At 37.4% G+C, this 22,169-nt stretch overlaps 1 long non-coding RNA gene and 1 pseudogene across 2 annotated transcripts in view; both read left to right on the forward strand.

Moving 5' to 3' along the window:
• The first annotated feature begins 482 nt into the window (after window positions 1-482).
• On the forward strand, window positions 483-12,717 carry LOC149158560 (protein WHAT'S THIS FACTOR 1 homolog, chloroplastic-like; annotated as a pseudogene).
• Window positions 12,718-17,480: 4,763 nt separating this feature from the next.
• LOC149158561 (uncharacterized) overlaps window positions 17,481-22,169 on the forward strand; it is a 70,911-nt gene continuing 66,222 nt past the window's right edge. For both annotated transcript variants that reach the window (XR_016262045.1, XR_016262044.1), the window contains exons 1-2: window positions 17,481-17,732; window positions 17,828-17,926. This is a non-coding gene — a long non-coding RNA (uncharacterized LOC149158561). The remainder of the gene's footprint in view (window positions 17,733-17,827; window positions 17,927-22,169) is intronic.

The raw sequence follows: 22,169 nt of genomic DNA on the forward strand, positions 1-22,169 counted from the left end.
GTCCTCACCAAACCCCATATTCGAACCAAATATCATTTTAAAAGAAAAATGTTGTCTACATATGAATATGTAGGAGATCAAACGATTTGTGGTTGTACCCCTTGCTCTATTGGGGCCTCATTTGTACATAAAACTTGAAACATCTGTCCTCGTGGTCCCTCATGACTATTGATTTCGATGAAGCCACCACTGTTGCAAGAATAGAGAATAATTTGTTTAAGACGGGAGAAAATGAGGACTGTATCGGTCTTTTTTCAACAGAGGTGAAATGGGTTTAAGTGATTCGTCAGTATCAATCTGTTTGATGGACCATAGATTCTGTTAAGTTACAGAAAATATGTGGCCTCTCAACATGGGTATGGGCTTTCCTGTAAAAAAAAATATTGCTTTGTGCCTGGAATCCATTGGGTTTTGTTCATAGATCAAATTGGAGTTTAGCCCTAGAAAACCCATTTGAAAACAAAGCCTCACAATATGTCTTTATGTCGACATATGCTTCACACATTAAGAGATCTAAGAAGAAAAAAGAGGGACCAATGAGAAAGAAGGTGTAGACAAAGACACATAGAATTATAGCCTTTAAAAACATAGTGGAGAGAGGCAATTATTTTAGTTTTCTAACAAAATGAAAAGAGTGGCTAGAAAATGAACCATAACAGGTACTCCATCTAAATGAGGCTGGGAAAATGTACAGGGAATTGGTTTTTGCAAGAGGAAGAAAGGTCGCAAGGTACGTTGAGAGACATCTAGCCCTACTTGAGATTTATAGACACATTGACAACAAAACGTGGATTGGGTTCACTAGCCTAATGGAGAAGCTTTTGGAAGAAGATAAAACTATCATGAAAGAGAGAGAAAGCCCAGATGGATACAATGAGAAAACTAATCACGATGTCTGCAGACAAATGCATCGCAATATCCAAATTCCACCATTGTAGGCACATATTTGGTCCTCCAGATGATTTAAGACAAAGTTAAAGAATACCCACAATTTTTCCAAATTGTTGAAGAACATGGTTGTTGAATTTCAGAACTTTCATAGTGGGAGATGGATCCTTCAATGGCAGTTACAGACTTGGAGGCTAGTTATATTGGTAATGAGGAGAAAGTTAAAAAGGCATTTGTGATTCTTGTAAAGTATGCTAAGTGTCTCCCTACTAGCAAGGATGACATGTAGATATTGAATGCTTGCAATACACTTCCTTTAGTTTCATGGTATTCTAACAACTCCAATTTGAACTTGCAGTCTCTAGAGGGGAAGAGGTGTAGAGTGGGCTTGATTCATGAGTTTCTTAGATTTAACCTAGAGAAGAAGGCTTCCATACATCATCTGGTGGAGTTCAAGGATGACTTCAAGCTAGGAAAAGACACCTACCATACAGTTAAGGAGCAGTCTCGTTCCTTTTATTTGGAAGGCATCGAGATGAATTGGACAATATTTTTGAAAGATACATATAAAGGGGAGTAATTAATTGAGAAAGACCCTCTCTTGGCCTTCGGGGAAAAGTTATTCAGTTATAGGTATCTAAAACAGGGCGACCCAAAACTCAAGGAGCTTCTTCATGCAGAGATACTTAGCCAAGATGAAAAGCAAGAAAAGGAAATTGATGAAGAAGTGGGAATGATGAAATCGGTAAAATGTAGCAATTGACAAAAGTTCCCATACCTAAGGTAGAAAGTTAAGTTGGGTTCATGGACAAAAAATATAGCTGAATTAATGGAATTAAAGCTGTTGTTTTCTCTTGTTAGTGAAAAGTAATGTACTATCCTCCATTGTATTGGAGATTCATCTTTGGTGATAAATTCTATGAATGGGAGATGCCAACTTTAAGATTATACTATAATCCCTTAGGGGGTCAACTAATATTGTTGTCTCTTCTTTTGAATTTCTTTCACACACTCATATTTACTGCGAATTAAAGGAAGATTCTAGCAAGCTTTGTGTTTCCATCTAAATCTGTAATATTCACGACTCTGTAGAAGTTAAGCTGATCCTTTTAGACACAGTTATGATTTACTCAAGTGTTTTTGTTGCTGAAAAGGTAAACAAAGTTTCTGATTTTGAAACTGAATGCCCGATTTATAATGGCAACAATGGTTCAACACATGAAGAATGTAACTTTGGTTCTATCTTTGAATAGAAATTAGCAATTTTTTTCAGGGAAAAAAATAACTTTTGTCTTCTCAAAAAGTGATTACATGATGGTTGGAGATTATTCTTTAAATGAAACCCCTATGGCGGACACCTTTAAGATAGCGAATTTGTGCAATGGAAATGGCAGACATTACTTGTGCTGATGAGCTGAGCTGAATTGTGTCTCCTCGACCTGGAATATTAAGATATGGTAAATAAATAAATAAGGATGAGCATGCAAAGTGTGTCTGCATTGAACAATATTTTGATTCTTTTCACTGGTTGCAATGTTGTCGAATTTAGAGCCTTTTGGTAAGTTTTGGATCCATTCTCGGGTTGTTGGCATTTATTTCTCTTTGGTCCTACTTTTAACAAATGTCTTGACTAAATTTGCATGCCCCCTTTGCAACATTGCGAATTTGAGTAGATTTTGACATGCATTTTGCGTTTATTCTCTTGTCTTGCCAACATTCTTTGTTGGTTCCGTAAGTAGGGAATCTAACAGTTTCTCATGAAGCTATTTGTCAAATAGTTTGGTAGGGAGATCCGTATCTACAGGGGTTTGTTTCATTTTGTTTCGTTTGGTCTTGGATTATAGATCTACTTTGTTTCCACAACGTTTAGCAGCACCAAACATGATATCAATAAGTTTGTCTTGTTTTCTTGGGTTTCTTGTTTGGCGATTTCGTCTTAGGAAAAGGATTTTCCGAATCCCGATGTTTTATTTATGTTTTCCATCATTTTATGCTTAAGTTTCTAAAAAATCCACTGGAATTAAGCATTATTAGTTGTGAGTGCTTCAACTAACAATGCTTTGACCCGTTGAATGCGTGCCACAAACAATGAGTCCAACATCATTTCCACCCTCATGTCTCTCTGTTTCTTCATTTATCTCTTAGGTACAATTTCCAAATGGGTATTTGTTAGAAACTTGTACGTTGCTTCGTTTGCATTTTCCCATCACTATGTGTAAATTGGATTCGGTTATGTTGATATTTATTGAGAGATTCGTTATTACAGTTATAGTTGGCACTCTACGACTTTGTACTTGGGGCTTTATTCCTAGTGATTTGTTGACCTAGCAAATTTTTCAGGCCTGGGTTCTTTGCTGCTTAATCATTTTTTGAGTTGTTTTGGAAATAGGAAGCTTTCGATGAACAAGCGACATTTTAGTAACAATGGTATCTTTTTAGTTCTTAGGTTGTTTTCCATTTATTAAAGGTTTCTGCAATATCCAAAGATTTATCTGTTCACTTTGGGGTTCGGTGTAATGCCCATATTTCGAAATACAACAAATGTGTAAATACTCATAAACTGGAAAACAATAATGCATAAAAATGTAATCTGCACATACCTGAACTGCTAGCTGATTGCTGATTCTGCTATTGAACTGGCGATCCCGCTGCTGGTGATGCCGTGGTTGTTTTAACCCAATTTTCGAGAGGCCAATACCACCCAACCAGACTGAGCAAACCTAGTTGCTCAATCCAGAAAGCTCTCCACAGAGGCTCTCTGTCCCTCCGTGCCCAGAACCCCAGACCACTTAAAGCTCTTCAATTGATAATTCCCTTCTCCCGGTTTCCTGTTGATGAATTTATGCTTCTCGTTCTCTGCTGCCCCTCTCTGGTTTTTCCCCCCTTTCACCGGTTCAGACTAGTGATTTATAAAGGCAGGCTTGGCGGTGGCCACCCTCCTGCTTCCGGCCACCGCTCTTCTACCTCCTGACACGACTCCGCATGCAATTTAACCCTCTGAGATCCTGTCCTGGCAAAGCCGCCCTGCCATAACTTCTCAGCTGGTTCGACGCGCCCTGGTTAATGGTTTCGGTAGTGCGTTTTGGGTAGGTTAACGCATAGCATTTTTACGAGTCCAGTTATATTTTTATAACGTTTCCATTATATGTGTTATATAGTTTAAATGATATCTTTTATAACACTTCATTGTATAAGTTATAAACTCTAATGATATATATTTATAACATTTCATTATATATGTTATAAACCTTAATGATATATATTTATAACATTTCATTATATATGTTATAAACTTTAATTATGATATATTTTATAAATCCATATTATATATGTTATAAAGTTCAGTTATGATATATATTTTATAAATTTATATTATAAGGTCTAATTATATATTTTATAAAATTTTAATATATATATATATATATTATAAGGTTTAAAATTTTATTAATGGGTCAATTTAGATGGGTCGTTACATACACCCCCCCTTCTGAGAACTTCGTCCCGAAGTTTAGAGTTTTAAGTTCAAGGTTTAATGGACATGACCTTTTCTATCGAGGTCCCCAAGCTATTCAAAATCATCCTATCCTTCCTAATCTCTTCCGCTCCCATCCTATCCGTCCTCTACTGGAGTATGCCGTGGCGTCAGTTTCACTGATCTAACCATTCATAACTCTAAGGTGACAGCGTCGGTTATACCGACCTGATTCTCAGTAGGCATCTGGCAGTCATCATCACACGTCTAGGGGAGCGTGACTCGCACAGTCCTCCCATGACTCCAGGGTTCGGAGGATAAACGGTGGGTAACACCTCCACCCCTCCCAGTAAAATTAGGTCTACTACCCTATCATAGAATCACTTTGAGCTTTAACTGATCTGAGGTTCTGTCATCACGTGGTCATCTCGAAAAGCGGATCAATTATCTGCAATCATAGTTTATCTGCAATCTTACACTTACCCATGCATTTGTAAAATGTGCATCAGCATATTCGAAATAACTTATGTATTATTTACATATGATACTATAGCATAACATAATTTTGTCATTTTCTATGCATGTATTCTGACTTTTCTTTAGGATGTATTCACTTCCTGTCTTCCATTTCAGTTGCTCATCTTTGACTTGTATAAATAAAACAGATTTATATTGTTTCAATTTCTACCAGGAGTAAAATCATTTAACGGCCTTAACTTTACTTCAACATTTATAATTTAGTAAAATAATCACATATATTGTTTTGGTATCCATGTACCAGCAGGAATTAAACACATTTTTTTTTGGTATCCATGTACCAGCAGGAATTTAAACATATATTATGCCACAAAGTTTCATGTTTATCACTAATCATTCAAATGTTTTTGGGTCTCTGACAGTAGTGAAGTAAATATATACTAAACATAGTGTAAAGTCTTCAAAATGGACATAAACTAGGGTATCTCTGACATATGTCCTCTGTATTCTCCCAAGTTGCTGATCCAGGACTATACTTGTCCCATTGGACCTTAACTTGGTCCACCAGACGGTTCCTTAACTGTCGAACTCTACGTTCCAGTATACGTAAAGGTTCGACCGTTATGACTCCCTCGTCCGATACCTGCAATTCTTTCCACTGGATGTTATGAGATAGATCAGCTACATAATGTCTTAATACATAAACATGAAATACATTATGAATTCTATGCAGGTGGGGTGGCAGGGCAAGACGATAGGCAACAGGTCCAACTCTTTCCACGACTTTAAACGGTCCTATAAATCGGGGTGACAACTTTGTCCCTTTTCCGAATTGAATAGTACTTTTATTTGGTTTGATGCGGACGAAGACCTGATCCCCTACTTCATACTTCCTATCAGTTCGGTGAGCATCAGCATAGCTCTTTTGTCTATCGTGTGCTTCCTTTAATCGTTGTCTAATCTGTCTGACCTGCGCTTCCATTTCATGGATTAATTCTGGTCCTATTATCACTCGATCTTCTAACCTGTCCCAACTTAACGGTGTTCTGCAAGGTCTGCCATATAAAGCTTCAAATGGAGGCATCCCTATCGAACTGTGGTAACTGTTGTTGTATGCGAACTCGACTAAGGATAAATACTTTTCCCAGTGTGATTGCTGATCCATTACATACATTCGCAACATGTCTTCAAGTACTTGATTTACTCTTTCAGTTTGCCCGTCAGTCTCAGGATGGTAAGCAGTGCTTAAATTTAGCTGAGTACCTAAGGCTGTCTGCATGCAAGTCCAGAATCTGGAAGTGAATCGCGAATCTCTATCGGATATAATCTTCTTAGGTACTCCATGAAATCTGATAATTTCATTTATGAATACTCGAGCTACGTCAGCAACATCATAAGTATCTCGTACCGGAATGAAATGGGCGCTTTTTGTTAATTTATCCACCACTACCAGAATGGCATTGTGTCTTTGAGAAGTAAGAGGTAGTCTAGTGATAAAATCCATAGAAATGGTCTACAATTTAGACATAGGAATGTCGTGGGGTTGTAAGAGACCCGCTGGGTGACAATGATCTGCCTTTACTTGCTGACATTCCAAACATTTTGCAACAAATTGAGTGATATCACGCTTCATGCCTGCCCAAAAGAAGAGTTTCTTGGTATCCGCATACATTTTCCCTACTCCAGGATGAGCACAATATACTACCTTGTGAGCTTCCCTAAGGATGGCATCTCGAAGATCTTTATCATCTGGAATGTACATCCTTCCATGGAATCGTAAGATCCCATCGCTTTCCAATTCATAACCCGCAAATTTAGATTCTTTTGCCTTAATTCCCTCAAGACTTGCCTTCACCTTTAAGTACCAGCTGTCTTTTATAAGACGATCCAGTACTCGTTGTCTTAAGTCCACTTTAATGGGTATGAGAGAAAATATCCGGGGTCTCCTGCTTAAGGCATCGGCTACCACATTTTCTTTTCCCTTAATATATGCTATTCCGAAGTCATATTCACTTAGGAATTCACTCCATCGCCTTTGCCTGGCATTTAAGTCTCTTTGGGTGAACAAATATTGTAGACTTTGATGGTCGCTTTTAAGTGTAAAATTTCGTCCCACCAGATAGTGTCTCCAGATCTTTAAAGCTAGCATTACAGCGGCCAATTCTAAATCGTGAGTAGCATAGAGTTCTTCATGAGGTTTTAGCTTTCTGGAAGCATAAGCTATCACTCCTTTGTCCTGCATTAACACTGCACCCAGCCCTTGCTTGGATGCATCAGTACATACCGTAAAGTCTTTGCCCATATCAGGGACTCTTAGGATTGGTGCACTGGTGAGTAGTCTTTTGAGTTCAGAGAATGCATTATTACATTCCTCGGACCACTCATACTTAACACCTTTACGCTGGAGGGTTGTGATTGGCTTTGCGATTTTGGAGAATCCCTCCACAAATCTCCGGTAATAACCTGCTAAGCCCATAAAGCTTCGTATCTCATGTGCATTTTCCAGTATTGGCCATTCCATGATCGCTTTTACATTCTCAAGATCTACTGAAATCCCTTCACCTGATATGATGTGACCCAAATAATGAATCTTTTCCTGAAAGAAAGAACACTTGGACAGTTTTCCATATAACTGACGTTCTCTAAGGCAGGACAATACTAACCGCAAATGCTCTTTATGCTCTTCTTCATTCTTGGAATAGATGAGAATATCATCTAAAAAGACTTGTACAAATTTATCAAGATACTGACGGAAAACACTGTTCATAAGATTCATAAATACGGCTGGCGCATTTGTTAACCCAAATGGTACCACAGTAAATTCATAATGCCCAAAACGTGTCCAGAATGCAGTCTTAGAGATATCATTTTCAGATATCCTTAGCTGATGATACCCTGATCGAAGGTCAATTTTTGAAAAGACAGCAGCTCCTTTCATTTGATCGAAAAGATCATCGATTCGCGGCATAGGGTATTGATTCTTTACTGTAGCTCGATTTAAGTCTCGATAGTCTATGCATAATCTTAAGGATCCATCTTTCTTCTTTACAAAAATTACAGGAGCGCCCCAAGGTGAGGTACTGGGCCGAATAAGCCCTATATCGAGTAGTTCCTTCAACTGGATTTGCAATTCCTGAAGTTCTGGAGCTGTCATTCTATAAGGCGTTTTTGAGATCGGTTGGGTACCTGGCTTTAATTCAATAGTGAGATCCAATTCTCTTACTGGGGGTAATCCCGACAGTTCCTTTGGAAATACATCCGGGAACTCGGCTAATACCGGATATTGTTCTAAGGATGGCCCCTTTTCCTGGCTTACTTCGTGAATTGCATAAGCCTGACAACCCTTTCTTAAACAACGCTTCACCTGCATTGCCGAAATGTAGCGTAAGGAAACTTCCCTCTTGATTCCTTGAATTTGGATCACTTCTCCTTCATCATTTATGCCTAAAATCCTTTTTCCATAACAGTCCACCCAAGCTTGGTGAGCTTCCAGCCAATCCATACCGATGATAAGATCATACGTCCCTAAGGCTGTGACATAGACTTTTAGTTTAGTCGAACAGACCCCTAGGTCAATTTTGCATTGATCCACACTCAAGCCCACGGTTTGGAGTTCTCCTGAGGCCATTTCCACTTGGTGGAAATCATTTTGTCTACGAGCTGCCAACCCACATTTGTTTAATGCATATGACGAAATAAAACTATCTGTGGCACCAGTATCAAATAAGATTTTGAGTTTTACGCCATTGATAATACCTGAAGATTCCACTACAGTGGATTGATGGGCTGCTTGGTCGTGGTTGACTACTGCATGAATTCTGTGATTACTTCGATTGGCTGATATCGGCTCCTTCCCAGTCCTTTGCAATATATTTGATGAAGCTTCTGGGCAGTTACGCTGGAAATGCGGCCCCCCGCATCCCCAACAATTGAGCTGCGCTGATCCTCTTGAGTCAAGGTGTGAATTTCTAGAGAACGAGCCGCGTCCTCCCATGTTGATTCCTCTCGCACTCCTTCCTCTACCGGTAGTCCCTCGCGATGCCCATGGTCTGGTGTTGGACGATTCCGCGGCTATAGTGTTTACTGCCATGGGAACTCTTGTCCCCATACTTGGGGTAAACCTGTTACCGTAAGGTGGCCTCGAGCTACCTCCTCTGAAAACGTTCCGGGGAGCCTTCCCTGGAAACCCTGATTGAAAAGGCCCTGCTGGCCCCATATCCTTTTTGATTCCAAGGTGCTCTTCTGCATAACGGCTACATTCGACTGCCTCGGCTACAGATGATGGTTTCCACATACTTACCAAGGCTCTGATGCGAGGGTTTAACCCAAATATGAAGCGTTCAGCTTGACGTTCATCAGAGTCTAAGTAGGGAATGTATTTTACCAGCTCCATAAACCTTATTTCGTACTCTTCCACCGTTTTACTTCCCTGAATTAGTGTATGAAAGGCTCTGGCTTGCTATTGTTGAAAGTATGGAGGTAAATACTTTGCGCTGAACTTTTCCTCAAATAGTTCCCAAGGAACATTATCCGATGTAAGGTGCAACTGCTTTTCCAGGTTTCCCCACCAAATCAAGGCACTTTCCTTTAGTTGAAACATGGCGATTTTTGTTTTTGCTGAAGGTGAATATTCTCTTAACCTGAAGCACCGGTTCATCCCTTCCAACCATGCCTCAGTGCGTTCACCAGCTCGACCTCCCGAAAATTCTGGGAGTCTAATTTTCTGAAACTCTCTAGAGATGTCTTCTCTCGATCTTCCGGGCTCCAAATTATTTGGTTCCGCTGAACTGGTGGCTACATGCTGAAATTCCTCTTTGTTTTTAGCCTTAGTTGATTCCTTTAATGTCTCCAATAAGGCTTCCAAAGAGTTCATTATCACAGTCAACTCTGGCGTTGGAGCGTTTGATGTTGACGGTTGCCTTGGTGGTGACGAAGGTGATGGGGATGACGATGGCGACGGTGGCGGCATTAATGGTGATGATGCTGCCTGGTCACGTCGTCGCCGCTCATACGTCCTTACCATAGTAATGGTCCCTGAACACAAATAAAATTTATATATATAAAAAATTGAGGCGGATAACCGAATTTTAACACACAATTTTCTTTGCAACTTCACATTTATAAACGGGTATAGTTTTGCTATTTTTACCCGCTAGGCGGATCTTACTGGTACCGAGGTCAAGGAGGGTGGTCTCGCGACCTCCTTGTCCTAATGCAGGGTATTCTATCCTAGTATGAATAATGCAGAAGTGTATGGGTATTAGCTCCCAAGGTAAGGCATCTAAAGTTTATTTACCTAATAACATTCACAAGATGAAAATGTTAGATGTCTCGCTATAATGTACAATGGTAACATACTTGTCATACCTCAATCTGGCTATTACATTTAAGGGAGGTCATATACACCTATATCCCGAATATATTACTTGGATATGGGTTTAATCCATAAAAGAAGGGTTGTTTTGCTCCCATATTAGTTTGACCTTTGGCCGTAAAATTTACCAAAGACATGTCCTGATTAAAATCTAGAATATAATGTTGTTCTACTTAAGCTCACTCTACATGGCGAACTGTAACACTCATGACCTGTCAAATACTTTTAACAGAAGGTGAAACTAAATGAATTCATTAGTAACTTAAGTTTGTCAACAAGTGATTCTCTCTCTGTCTTCCCATTTATCCCAACATCACTCTGGCAAGGACACAGGGAACCTGAAGCCTGATAATTTTCTGTCATCTGTCTCTGTTTCACTCTTTGTTTCCTGAATTTTACTCCTTACTTGACTGGTCAACTCCCAAGAATGTGACTCCTTTCTTCAACATATACTTTAGCCGATGAGTTGCATTAAATTAACGAAAAGTTATGCTGAACAAAAAAAACTCATATATGGCACTAGGAAGGTTGCCTTCTATTGATGTATCTGAATTATATAAAGCATAAAATTTTGGCTCTTCCAATCTCTTTGAAGATCGATAGATATATAATGTAGTTGTTCGAGCCTTATCTTTCCTTTTTTTTTTTTTTTTTGTCAGGCAAGGAAATGTCAGGAACTGATAAACACTATCGTTTGGGACGAGGTCCTGATCAAGCTGTTTAAACATTTAGATGGACAGAAGTCAGATAGGGATTCCTGTGCTCTTCTCTGCAAGAGATGGTATTGGCTGGAAAGTGTAAGCAGGCACACAATTCGAATAGGGGCTTCAGATAGTACTGATGGATGCATAATCTTGCTACTCCAGTGTGTCAGTGACCTACATTGTGTGTACATGGATGAAAGGCTGCCAGTGCCCCTAAAACATAATTTGCATTTTCACCTAGGAATTGGACTAAGGTCATAGAACTACTAATGCTGGAAGTTCATCAAGAAAAACACCTAAAAGAAATCACTCTACAGAGAAACGTGGAACAGAAGAAGCTGAACTGAAATCCCGAAATCTGCCAGATCTTGGTCTGAATGAGTAGTATTCCTTCTTAGATTTTACCAAAATACCCACTATATTTTATCAGAGTTTATAAGGTTTTGGTCATTATGGAATTTGGTCAAACAGTTTGTTTACAAGCTGCTGTAGGTGTTCTCTTTTAATTTACTAAGCAAAACAAATGCATAGACTCCAAATATATCGTTCAGCACAAGGAATGACAGACACATATAGCACATATAACATTTGCACTGAAACAGGAAAGCTACAGCTATCAAACCACTGTTTCTCCTTTATAAATAACCCATACATATATATAATCAGCAATCAGTGCAAGCATTATCACAGTCATTTTATCAGGAATACAGTGCATAAAATTAGGGGGAACGTGGTCATTATAGTAGCTCAAATTTCCCCTTTTCCTACAGTAATAATCCCAGTCTTCCACAATCTTTACCACAACAAATGGCACACGGATTGTTCTTGTCTTTTGTTTTCACTTGCAAGTAAAGATTTATGATGAAAGCACAAGTGGGAAAAGTCGAATGAGATTGCTAACAAGATATGATCCTGAGAAGAAGTCATCAAATCCATAGAACTCTTCTTCATCCTCAAATTCCTTTTGGAAACCCTTTTTAGATGTTTGACGTGAATCAGCGCGATGTTTTCCTAAAGTCATACTTAAGACGAGAATTTGAGTCCAACAAAGTATTATATGCATGCTTAATGCGCATAATTTTTTTTTTCGGGCATTTGGCTTTTTGTTGACGACTGGATGGTATTTAAGGGCCAATTTTCTGTAAGCTGATTTAATTTCTTGGGGAGATGCGGCCACTGATACACCCAGCACCTCGTATGGAGATTCAGATTCAGCCCTCCTCTTATTTTTATTGCTTGCTCTAACACCCACCATTCTCAGTCTTCTCACTCCCTTATTGGCATTGCCACTGATGGTGATGTTAGAATGGAGGCACATAGTCACACGCGCAATCGTGCTCATCTTGTTCACTGGCAGTCTCCCGACCCATGGTACGCCCATCGCAAAACATACTTACATAACATCGGTTGCCTGTATATATTTCACACGCAGCATACCTCTCCACACACACACATGCAGAAGCTTTTAATATGGTTAGCATTTGAAATGGTTTTCATATCCGAACACGGCTTCCACCTGGTCGTTTGTTTGGTCCAAGGCATGGCCATGCTTGTTTATTGGTTTCAACAGTCAATTTTCTTATTGCCGTATTGCAAAATAGCGTTACGCGGCAGCGGACGAACACCCAGAGCTGAGAATGTCTGCGCGAGTGTTTGATTCCCTTCGAATGAATCAACATATACATTCAAATGGAACGCACACGGTTATTTTAAAGCCAATATACTCTGTATATTGCCGTATTGCAACATGGCGTTACGCGGCAGCGGAGGAACACCCAGAGCTGAGAATGTCTGCGCGATGACAATCAAGAACCCATTTGAATTTGTGCTGGTTAACGTTTCACGTATTTATCTTCTGGTTTTCCGTCGATTCAAGCCGGAGGGGGGTTGTTCTTAATCTATGACAGACCCAGTATCAATCCCAAACTAAGCCATTAACACCTATAACTTCGGTACAACAGAAAGTCATGCCGCAGGGATTTTTATACGCGCAGACAGGTTTATACGAAATTCTAGCTGCGTAGGGCCTGTGAGGTCCCGAAGGTTTGAACGCAGCTCTGATACCATGTGTAATGCCCATATTTCGAAATACAGCAAATGTGTAAATACTCATAAACTGGAAAACAATAATGCATAAAAATGTAATCTGCACATACCTGAACTGCTAGCTGATTGCTGATTCTGCTATTGAACTGGAGATCCCGCTGCTGGCGATCCCGTGGCTGTTTTAACCCAATTTTCGAGAGGCCAATACCACCCAACCAGACTGAGCAAACCTAGTTGCTCAATCCAGAAAGTTCTCCACAGAGGCTCTCTGTCCCTCCGTGCCCAGAACCCCAGACCACTTAAAGCTCTTCAATTGATAATTCCCTTCTCCCGGTTTCCTGCTGATGAATTTATGCTTCTCGTTCTCTGCTGCCCCTCTCTGGTTTTTCCCCCCTTTCACCGGTTCAGACTAGTGATTTATAAAGGCAGGCTTGGCGGTGGCCACCCTCCTGCTTCTGGCCACCGCTCTTCTACCTCCTGACACGACTCCACATGCAATTTAACCCTCTGAGATCCTGTCCTGGCAAAGCCGCCCTGCCATAACTTCTCAGCTGGTTCGACGCGCCCTGGTTAATGGTTTCGGTAGTGCGTTTTAGGTAGGTTAACGCATAGTCTTTTTATGAGTCCATTTATATTTTTATAACATTTCCATTATATGTGTTATATAGTTAAATGATATCCTTTTTTTTATAACATTTCATTGTATATGTTATAAACTCTAATGATATATATTTATAACATTTCATTATATATGTTATAAACCTTAATGATATATATTTATAACATTTCATTATATATGTTATAAACTTTAATTATGATATATTTTATAAATCCATATTATATATGTTATAAAGTTCAGTTATGATATATATTTTATAAATTTATATTATAAGGTCTAATTATATATTTTATAAAATATATATATATATATATATATATATATATATATATATATATATATATATATATATATATATTATAAGGTTTAAAATTTTATTAATGGGTCAATTTAGATGGGTCGTTACATTCGGGAATCTCGATATCCTAATTGTAGTGGCTTGAATCAACTTAGATGTTGAATTAAGATGATAGACTCTTTCTCATTGTGACAGTTTGGGGAGGAGCGTTAGTGCCTAAGGTCAGAGGATGAAAATTGGACATTGGTTGCTTCAAAGTTTGCTATATTAGAACAAAAAAGTGGATAAGTGTTGCAAACTAGGAAATGCAACAAATCAAGGACTAGAGATTCAACACAAAACAACATATTCTTGGTTCTACAGTGGACGCTCCACATCTCCATCACTTGTTGGTTCTACATTGGATGTTGTGAATCACCTAACAATTGCAACAATGTCCACAATTTTTGAAGAGTGCGCTTTACACTCTAGCTCAAAACAGAAAACAGACTTTGTAGATTTCCATGCAACTAACTTCTTTATTTCCTTTAAATCCTTCTCAATAGAAACTCACAATTTGCTACACTTTGGCTTCACTTACCCAAGAAAACCACACTTATGCAAACTACACATAGATTTATTTGCACACAAAAAATAACAACAACAATGCATACTTATTTCTGCAAACTACACACAGATTTATTTGCACACAAAAAATAACAACAACAATGCATTACTTATTTATGCAAAGTACACATAGATTTATTTGCACAAAAAAACAACAATGCATACTTATTTTTGCAAACCTTAAGAGTAGAAATCAACGCACTCCTATGCTATTATGAACTCTCTAATCTATTCCTACTCCAATGAGGATTGCATTTCTGACAGATCCATGATCCATGCTCCTCTCTGAAGGGAGTTAGGCCTGACCAAGTTTTGATACTAGGTTGTTAACTGGCAAATGCAGCAAACAAGAGACTAGAAATTCAACACAAGTACCTTTTTTTATTCACAAATACATCCATTTCTACACTAGTAAATTCCTACTGGAAGGCTCCATCCTCTATAGTAACCAACTGCCATATTTTCACTCTTAAACCTAGAGTTGTCTACACTCTATAACATAATCCCTACATAATAGCTATTACATTTATTTGCATTGGAGCATTACTCTCCAACGAAAGGTGACAATATTTGTAGTCGGGAGCCTAAAACTTCCTACTTAGAAGTTAAATTGGGTGAGAGGAATCAAATGGGAAGCTTAAGGAAGTTAACAATAACCAATTTAACCTAATTTGGAAACTTGTCAAAGTTGGAGCCAATGTTGGTACTGTACATGGCAGTTATAACATAAAGCATGTCATCAATTGTAACAACTACTACTACAATAACATCGATTTTGAGAAGCAGTTCAAGGCATTACCATTGCTGGAAATTTCCCCAAATGACAACATTTTGGTGAACCTCGTCTGTCTCTCTTGTCACTGTTCTATTCCTAGTTCTTTGCAATACAATAAACCTGTTTGTTTTTTAGTTTGTAAATGGTTATTTTTGTTAACAAAGAGGGCCTCCATCTTTGGATTAGATGCCATTTTCTTTCAAATTCATCCTAAATTTGTATTTCTCTCATCTGTTGAGATATACTACATCCTTATGTTATAAAGGTCAACAAAAATTCCACTTTTCTTTGAATGGTGTAGTTAACTTTGTTGGCTGCGTGAACATAAGGTAACATGTTTTGGGGAGATTTTTTTTCCTGCATCGATTCTAGTATCCATATAAGTCACATCCTTGGAAACCTACTAGTATCCCTGTAATTCACATCCTTTAGAAACCTACTAGTATCCCTGTAATTCACATCCTTTGGAAACCTTGAACTCGTGTAGGTATCACAATTGTGGGGATGTGTTCCTTGGTTCAACAATGTCTGCATTTTAACAATATTCCATAGGAAAAATTTAGATTACATCAAGTAACTTTGCAAATAACTTTATACTTATAGATATGTTTGTACGTTGATATCCTTTTGTTCATTCATATCCATATTTATGGGGTTTACTTGGTGTCTTGTCTTCTTCAATGCACTCAAGTGCTTTGTTTTTTTGTTGTTAATATTACATGAAGAAGAGCAAATTTGGAAGTGTCATAATTTCCCCTTTATTATCACAGTGCAAATATGAGCTATATTGAAGAAAAACACGCACGTGAAATATTGAGCAAATTGCTGCAAATCACTGCCTTAGGTTAAAATTATGGTTGTGCTTGGGGGACTCGGTGGTGATTTCTCTAATTCACTTTCATTTTATTTAACAATAAGAAAATGAATCCTAATTCTTAATAAGCTGTTGGCATTAAATTCTTTGCTATTAAATGTTCTTAACTCATTGGAAATTGTGATTGCATGTATTTTTCTTTGGATCAAACATACCAACTAAAAATTTAGTATAATCTCATATTCCCAAGTAAAACTAGGTTAATTTCAAGAATAAAATGAATAAAAGACTTTAAAAATTGAAAATTAGAAAATAAGTTGTTGAGCTAGACTAGATTTTTACTGGTGATCTCATCTTTTTGTACTTTGTATTTAATAGATTTTACATTTAATAAATATACGACATATTTTAATGGAAATCAATAAATATTTAACAAATTTTAAGTGAAAGTAGATTTTTATTAATTATTACATATATTTCTGGTATATATATATATGAAACTTAATGAAGAGCAAATATGTAATATATATATCTTAATGAATGTTAAATTAAAATGAATATAGATTAATTAATTTGTTCTTTAAATGAATTTACAATGTAATAGTGATTTTATTATTATTATGGACTATTTCACAAATAATTGAATTTGACAATTATTTAAATTTTAAATTATATAAATTAAACTCATTCAATTTATAATTAAACTTAATGAATAAACAACTAAAAATATATTTTAAAATCAAACTAACAATTTCACTTAAACATTTTATTTATTTGAGGAAGTTACACAATATTTTCAATTTGATTGTGCTATTTTCATTTTCGCTGGTATAATTTCACTGTAAAGTTAATCAATTAATGAGTTGATATTGCATTTTTCAAGTTCTCGTAAGTGTAATTGTTTTTTTACTAATTGATGTTGTATTTCCCTTCAAATTCAGATAATATCACAATATTAATTTAAAAATGTTGAATTAAATATATATGTGTGATGCATTTCTTTTCAAATGCAGATAATATCAAGATATTGGTTTAAAAATAAAACGCAAATAATATCAAGATATTGATTTAAAAATGTTGGATAAGTGTGATTGAAATTAACCCAATTTATCTCTGGGCACCTTTTAGAACAATTGCTAATTTTATTTGGGTTAACAACTTTCACTTAAAGAGTAAACGTAAACCTTGTAAATTTTAACGGGACCTTGCCCATGAGGACGTTTCCAATTTTTTTTTGGGATCCTCAAACACACACATTTATGGGATTAAGGTGAAAGACCCACAGCCATTCAGAGTGGCTAGGCGTATTCCAACTCTAAAGAACGAAGTATTTAGGGAACATTGCCCCATTTCCAACTCTAAAGAATGAGGTATTTGGTGAACATCGACCCACTTTCTGGGTTGGACCATTAGATAAAGACAGCGTTCAGCGTTCAGAGCAGGGGGACAGCTAGAGAATCATGAAAACCAAAGCGAAAGAAGCTATGAAGGGTCCAAGAGGCCGAGAGGAGAAGCCGGCTCCAGAAGGAGAAGCCCAAGCTCTTAATCAGGATAAGTTGGAGATCTCACAGGACATCGCAAGGGTTTTAAACATTGTCATTTGAAGGGAATTCGTAAGGGTTTTAACCATTGGCATTTGAATTGATAGAGATATTCCAGGTAAAGCTTTTCTGCTTTTTATTTTTTTTTCAGTTTCATTTTTATTGGTTTTTGGCATGGCCAGTGATTTTATAAGGAATTTTGCTCTGCAACAGGTGAATGCAAAGAAGAGGGTTCACCATCGTGGAAGAAGGTGAAACGAGGATGGTTTGTGCAAGTCTGAGGGATCAGCCTCATTCTTCGTCTGGAATCAGGTTGGTATACATTTGTCATTTTCTTTCTATGTATGCATTCTGTCATTACCTATTTTTCGACACAGAAAAAGAAAACAACTAGGTAAATCCCCGTAAGATAATGAGGTTAATATTTAGAAATCTGATGTCATCTTGTGGTTGATAATATGAACGAGGTATATATTCTTTCATTAATACAGAAAAGAAAACGGCTAGTTAACCCCGTAAGGTACTGTGGTTAATATTTAGAAATCCGAAATCATCCAGTGGTTAATATCCAGAGCTAGATGATTACGTTGGCCAGTCATGGTATAGCTTTTAATTATAATTTTACTTTTGTATTAGCAGTGTTGTGCATACAGCCGTTCATGCTGTTATTTTTTAGTTAGTTGTTTCTAGTTTTGTATTTTTTGTTTCACATCGTGTTTTAACTATTGGCTTTGGGGGCCTAAATGTTTGAATTTAATTAGTAGGTTGAATTTAGTTGGGCAGTAGATTGAATATAGGGGCTTCAATGTTTTACATTATATCCAGCTGTTTATAGCTTCGTTCTTTGTTTCATATTCTTGTGTGTAAAGATCACCCGTTTCAGGCAGGTCAATCCAGACTGCTCTTATGCTAGAGGTATCTAGTAGTTTGGGAGAGTTGAAGAGGTATCTAGTAGTTTGGGAGAGTTGCAGGTATAAGGAGACCCGCACAAATAATGTAACACTAGGAAGGACCGTAACCCTGTTCAACCATAAGTGGTTTGTCTTATGTCTGTAGTCAATGAATGATTTGTTTTTCTAATTTGTTAAATTAGCTTGTCTGATTTATAATTTGGGCCCTATTGTTAAACTAGGGTCATTAACATCGTCACATTATGTTTCAATCGTTAAATTTTGGAGCTGAATTTAATTTGTGCTAGATTTAATTTGTAGACTGAATTTAGTTAGATGGTATATTTAATATAGGGGCCTTGATGATTTTCCACAGTTTGTACATGTAGAACAATTTTTCGGTCATTATTGTCTTTAATAAAATCAAATTCAATATTGAAAGCTTAAATTGCTAAGAAAGTTGATAAGTTTGTGACACGGGATCTTAAATTGCCCCTCAGCCAGCAAGTTGGCCAAACAGATCCATAGGGTCTACTTTGGAATCTTCTATTAAAAATATAAACTGCTGAAATGATTGTAAAGATCATGTTTCTAAAGCATCTATTTTCCAGCAGGTTTGCCAGGTCAACTCATAGGGTCCATTTTCATTGTGATATTAGATTTAATTGATGATCCTGGTCTATTAAATAAATTTTGTCCTCTAAATGTTGAAGCTGGTGTTGCACTAGTGCAGGAACAGATATAATTTCAGCCAATAGTTAAAAATAATTGGGTTTTATATCAGTTAGCCATTAATAATGCAGAACCAAAAAAATCCATGAAAATACTGTTTTTGTTCACTTCTTGTTCATACATATTAGCCCATCTCAGTGTTGCGGGGGAGCGCCCCCCCCCCTTGCTCCCGCTCCCGATCCGCGCTCCGGGCGGGAGCGACTCGGGAGCGGGTCGGGAGCGCGCTCCCTAAAAAAAATTTCGCTCCCTGCCTTTTCGGGAGCGTTTTGCCTTTTTTGCATTTTTTTTTTTTGTAGTAATGTTCGAAATGCAATTTTTTTTGAAAGAAACAAATAGTTTTTGAGTGGGGCAACTTAATGATCAAGTCTAGGCCCTAGTATTGATATGCTATTCATGGTAATGTTAAATTCTTAAAGTAAAAGTGACATTTTCTTTAATTTTCATTTTCATCCTTTTACTTAAATTTTTAACATTACCATGAAATGACTCAGGATGTTTGAGAGTGGTTTCGTCCTCATTGGATTTCATATGGAGAAAGTAGAATTTTAGATTTCATTCAAAATCCAGCAGACTTATCAGTTTTTCAGGATTTCAAGATTGGGGGATTGCAATGTTTCCATTGAATTTTGTCATGTATTAGGGTATGGAACTCATATTTAATCAAGAGTACCAATCCCTCTATGTACCTTGATGTTAGTGACATTGGTTGTCGAACTCCTCTATCATGACCCTTCTAAAAATGTATGCATCACTCAAACAAAATCTTGACTTGACATGCTATGCTTTTTCTATCTTATGTTAATGCTTAGAGGGTGATATTAATGACAAAGATCCCTATACAGATACAAAGGTAATGACAAAGATACCTCTGGATATTAATGCTTGGAGGGTAATATTAATGACAAAGATCCTGATTTTGCAACAAGACTAAAAAATTAGACATTTCTCGTGGTGGAAAGAGGCCCAAGCATAAGAAATAGATAATAGATTTACTTCTCTTTTCTAGTTTCTAGTAGCTTTTATAACTATTGACTCTTTCATATTTATTATGATATTTTTTTAAACAATATATGGCAATTTAAGTTTGAAGTTGGCAATTATAACTCATTAGTAATGAATTATGAATATGATGCTTCATGAAAGTTGAAAGTTGTTTCATTTCATTTCATTTTATAACATTTCATTTCATGTTAGATATTATTTGTTGTAATGGTTACACTTAGCTTACAAGTACAACTTTGGTGATCAATGATGATAAATGTTATATATTGAATTTTGAAAGCTTGAAACTTTAAGATTGATGAATCATGAGACTCAATATGTTGTATGTTACTATGTTACTAACTTGCGGACGTGGTTGATGAAGATTATAACTTCTAGATGATTGTTGTTATATGGTTCAATCTATGCTTTTTTTATGTTTTTTATATCTAATTCATCATTCTACATGTTTTTGTTGACATATATGTATCAAAAATTAAAAAATATAAAAAATATATATATTTTTAAAAAATCGCTCCGGGATTCGCTCCCAAACCGGGAGCTTCTGAAAATGGTCGCTCCCGCTCCCGCTTCCGCTCCCGCTTCCGCTCCCGCTCCCCGCTTCCGCTCCCGCTCCCAAGTAACATTGGCCCATCTCATTGTCATCTATCCTTTTTTTATTTTATTTAAAAACATTTAATGATGCACCCTACCCTCGAGCTGGTAGGCAACGGTGAGTTTTCCTCATGCTTCACGAAGAGCCTGAACCACAATTGGCTTATGAAGAGTGAACATGTCACTAACGGGATTGAACCTGGGTGGGAACAAAAACAATTCTTCCTTTCAAATACTCTATCGATCCCAATTGACAAAATGTCATCAATCTTACTGTTTGTGTTACTTCTTGTTCATACATATTAGCCCATCTCAATGTCATCTATCATTTTTTAAATTTTATTTTAAAACATTTATTGATGCACCCTACCCTCCAGCTCATAGGCAATGGTGAGATATCCTCATGGTTCACAAAGAGCATCAACCACAGCTGGCTTATGAAGAGTGAACGTGTCACTAACAAGTTTTAAACTTGGGTGGGAACAATAACAATTCTTCCTATCAAACACTTGAGCCATCCTAACTAACAAAATACCATCAATCTTTTGTTTAGAAAAATCTTTGGCGAAATCACATAATTGATCATTTGTCGACGCGTTTTGAACCAACTAGTGTGGTTCATCGTCAGGACAAGTTGCCGAGGTCGAAGGTTTGGACCAATCGCAATTCGTCACCATCTTGCCTGCTTCCGATTGATGACCAGCTAATATATAAGTGTTGACCTAAGCCGGGCAAGGGGCTGATACCCGCGCTGTACCCACTCTGATTCTTATACTGATAAGGTTATTCCTTATCAGTCGAGCCCCCTGACCGACTACCTGAGACCAGGCGGCTCAATGTTTTATGCACATGGGGGAAATGAGAAAGCAAGCAAACAATAGCCAGATAAAACACCTTCGGCAGTTGGATCATTAGTATAGAACTATTATGCCTGATTCTAGATTCTAACAAGCACTGACACTACTTGTTGGTGGCACTAGCTTCATCACTGACAAGCTGCACTGAAAGAAGAGCTTATTCATACACCAGAGCTTCCATAGTATATGCCCTATGTTTTTGATGTGGGATTACCACTCTTCTCTATTGATCTGCTCTTAATAGAGACGTCTTGAGTTTATGCCCTATGGTGTATGGTGCCTTATGACTTCCTAGAATGAGCTTCAGATTACTTAGGCAAAGTGAAACGTATATATGCAATATCATAGACTAGGGACTATGCCAAGGAGGGACTATCTATCAGCAATGCAGCAATGTCAACTGGCTTGGGGACTATGCCAACTGGTAACGTAGGATTCTCTCCAACGGGTGGGCCCATAAAATAGGCACACCTAAAATAG

This window comes from Pinus tabuliformis, chromosome 5_2 (genome assembly GCF_031772625.1).
Source record: "Pinus tabuliformis cultivar Carrire ecotype Pingquan chromosome 5_2, CPIR1, whole genome shotgun sequence".
Taxonomy (NCBI): domain Eukaryota; kingdom Viridiplantae; phylum Streptophyta; class Pinopsida; order Pinales; family Pinaceae; genus Pinus; species Pinus tabuliformis.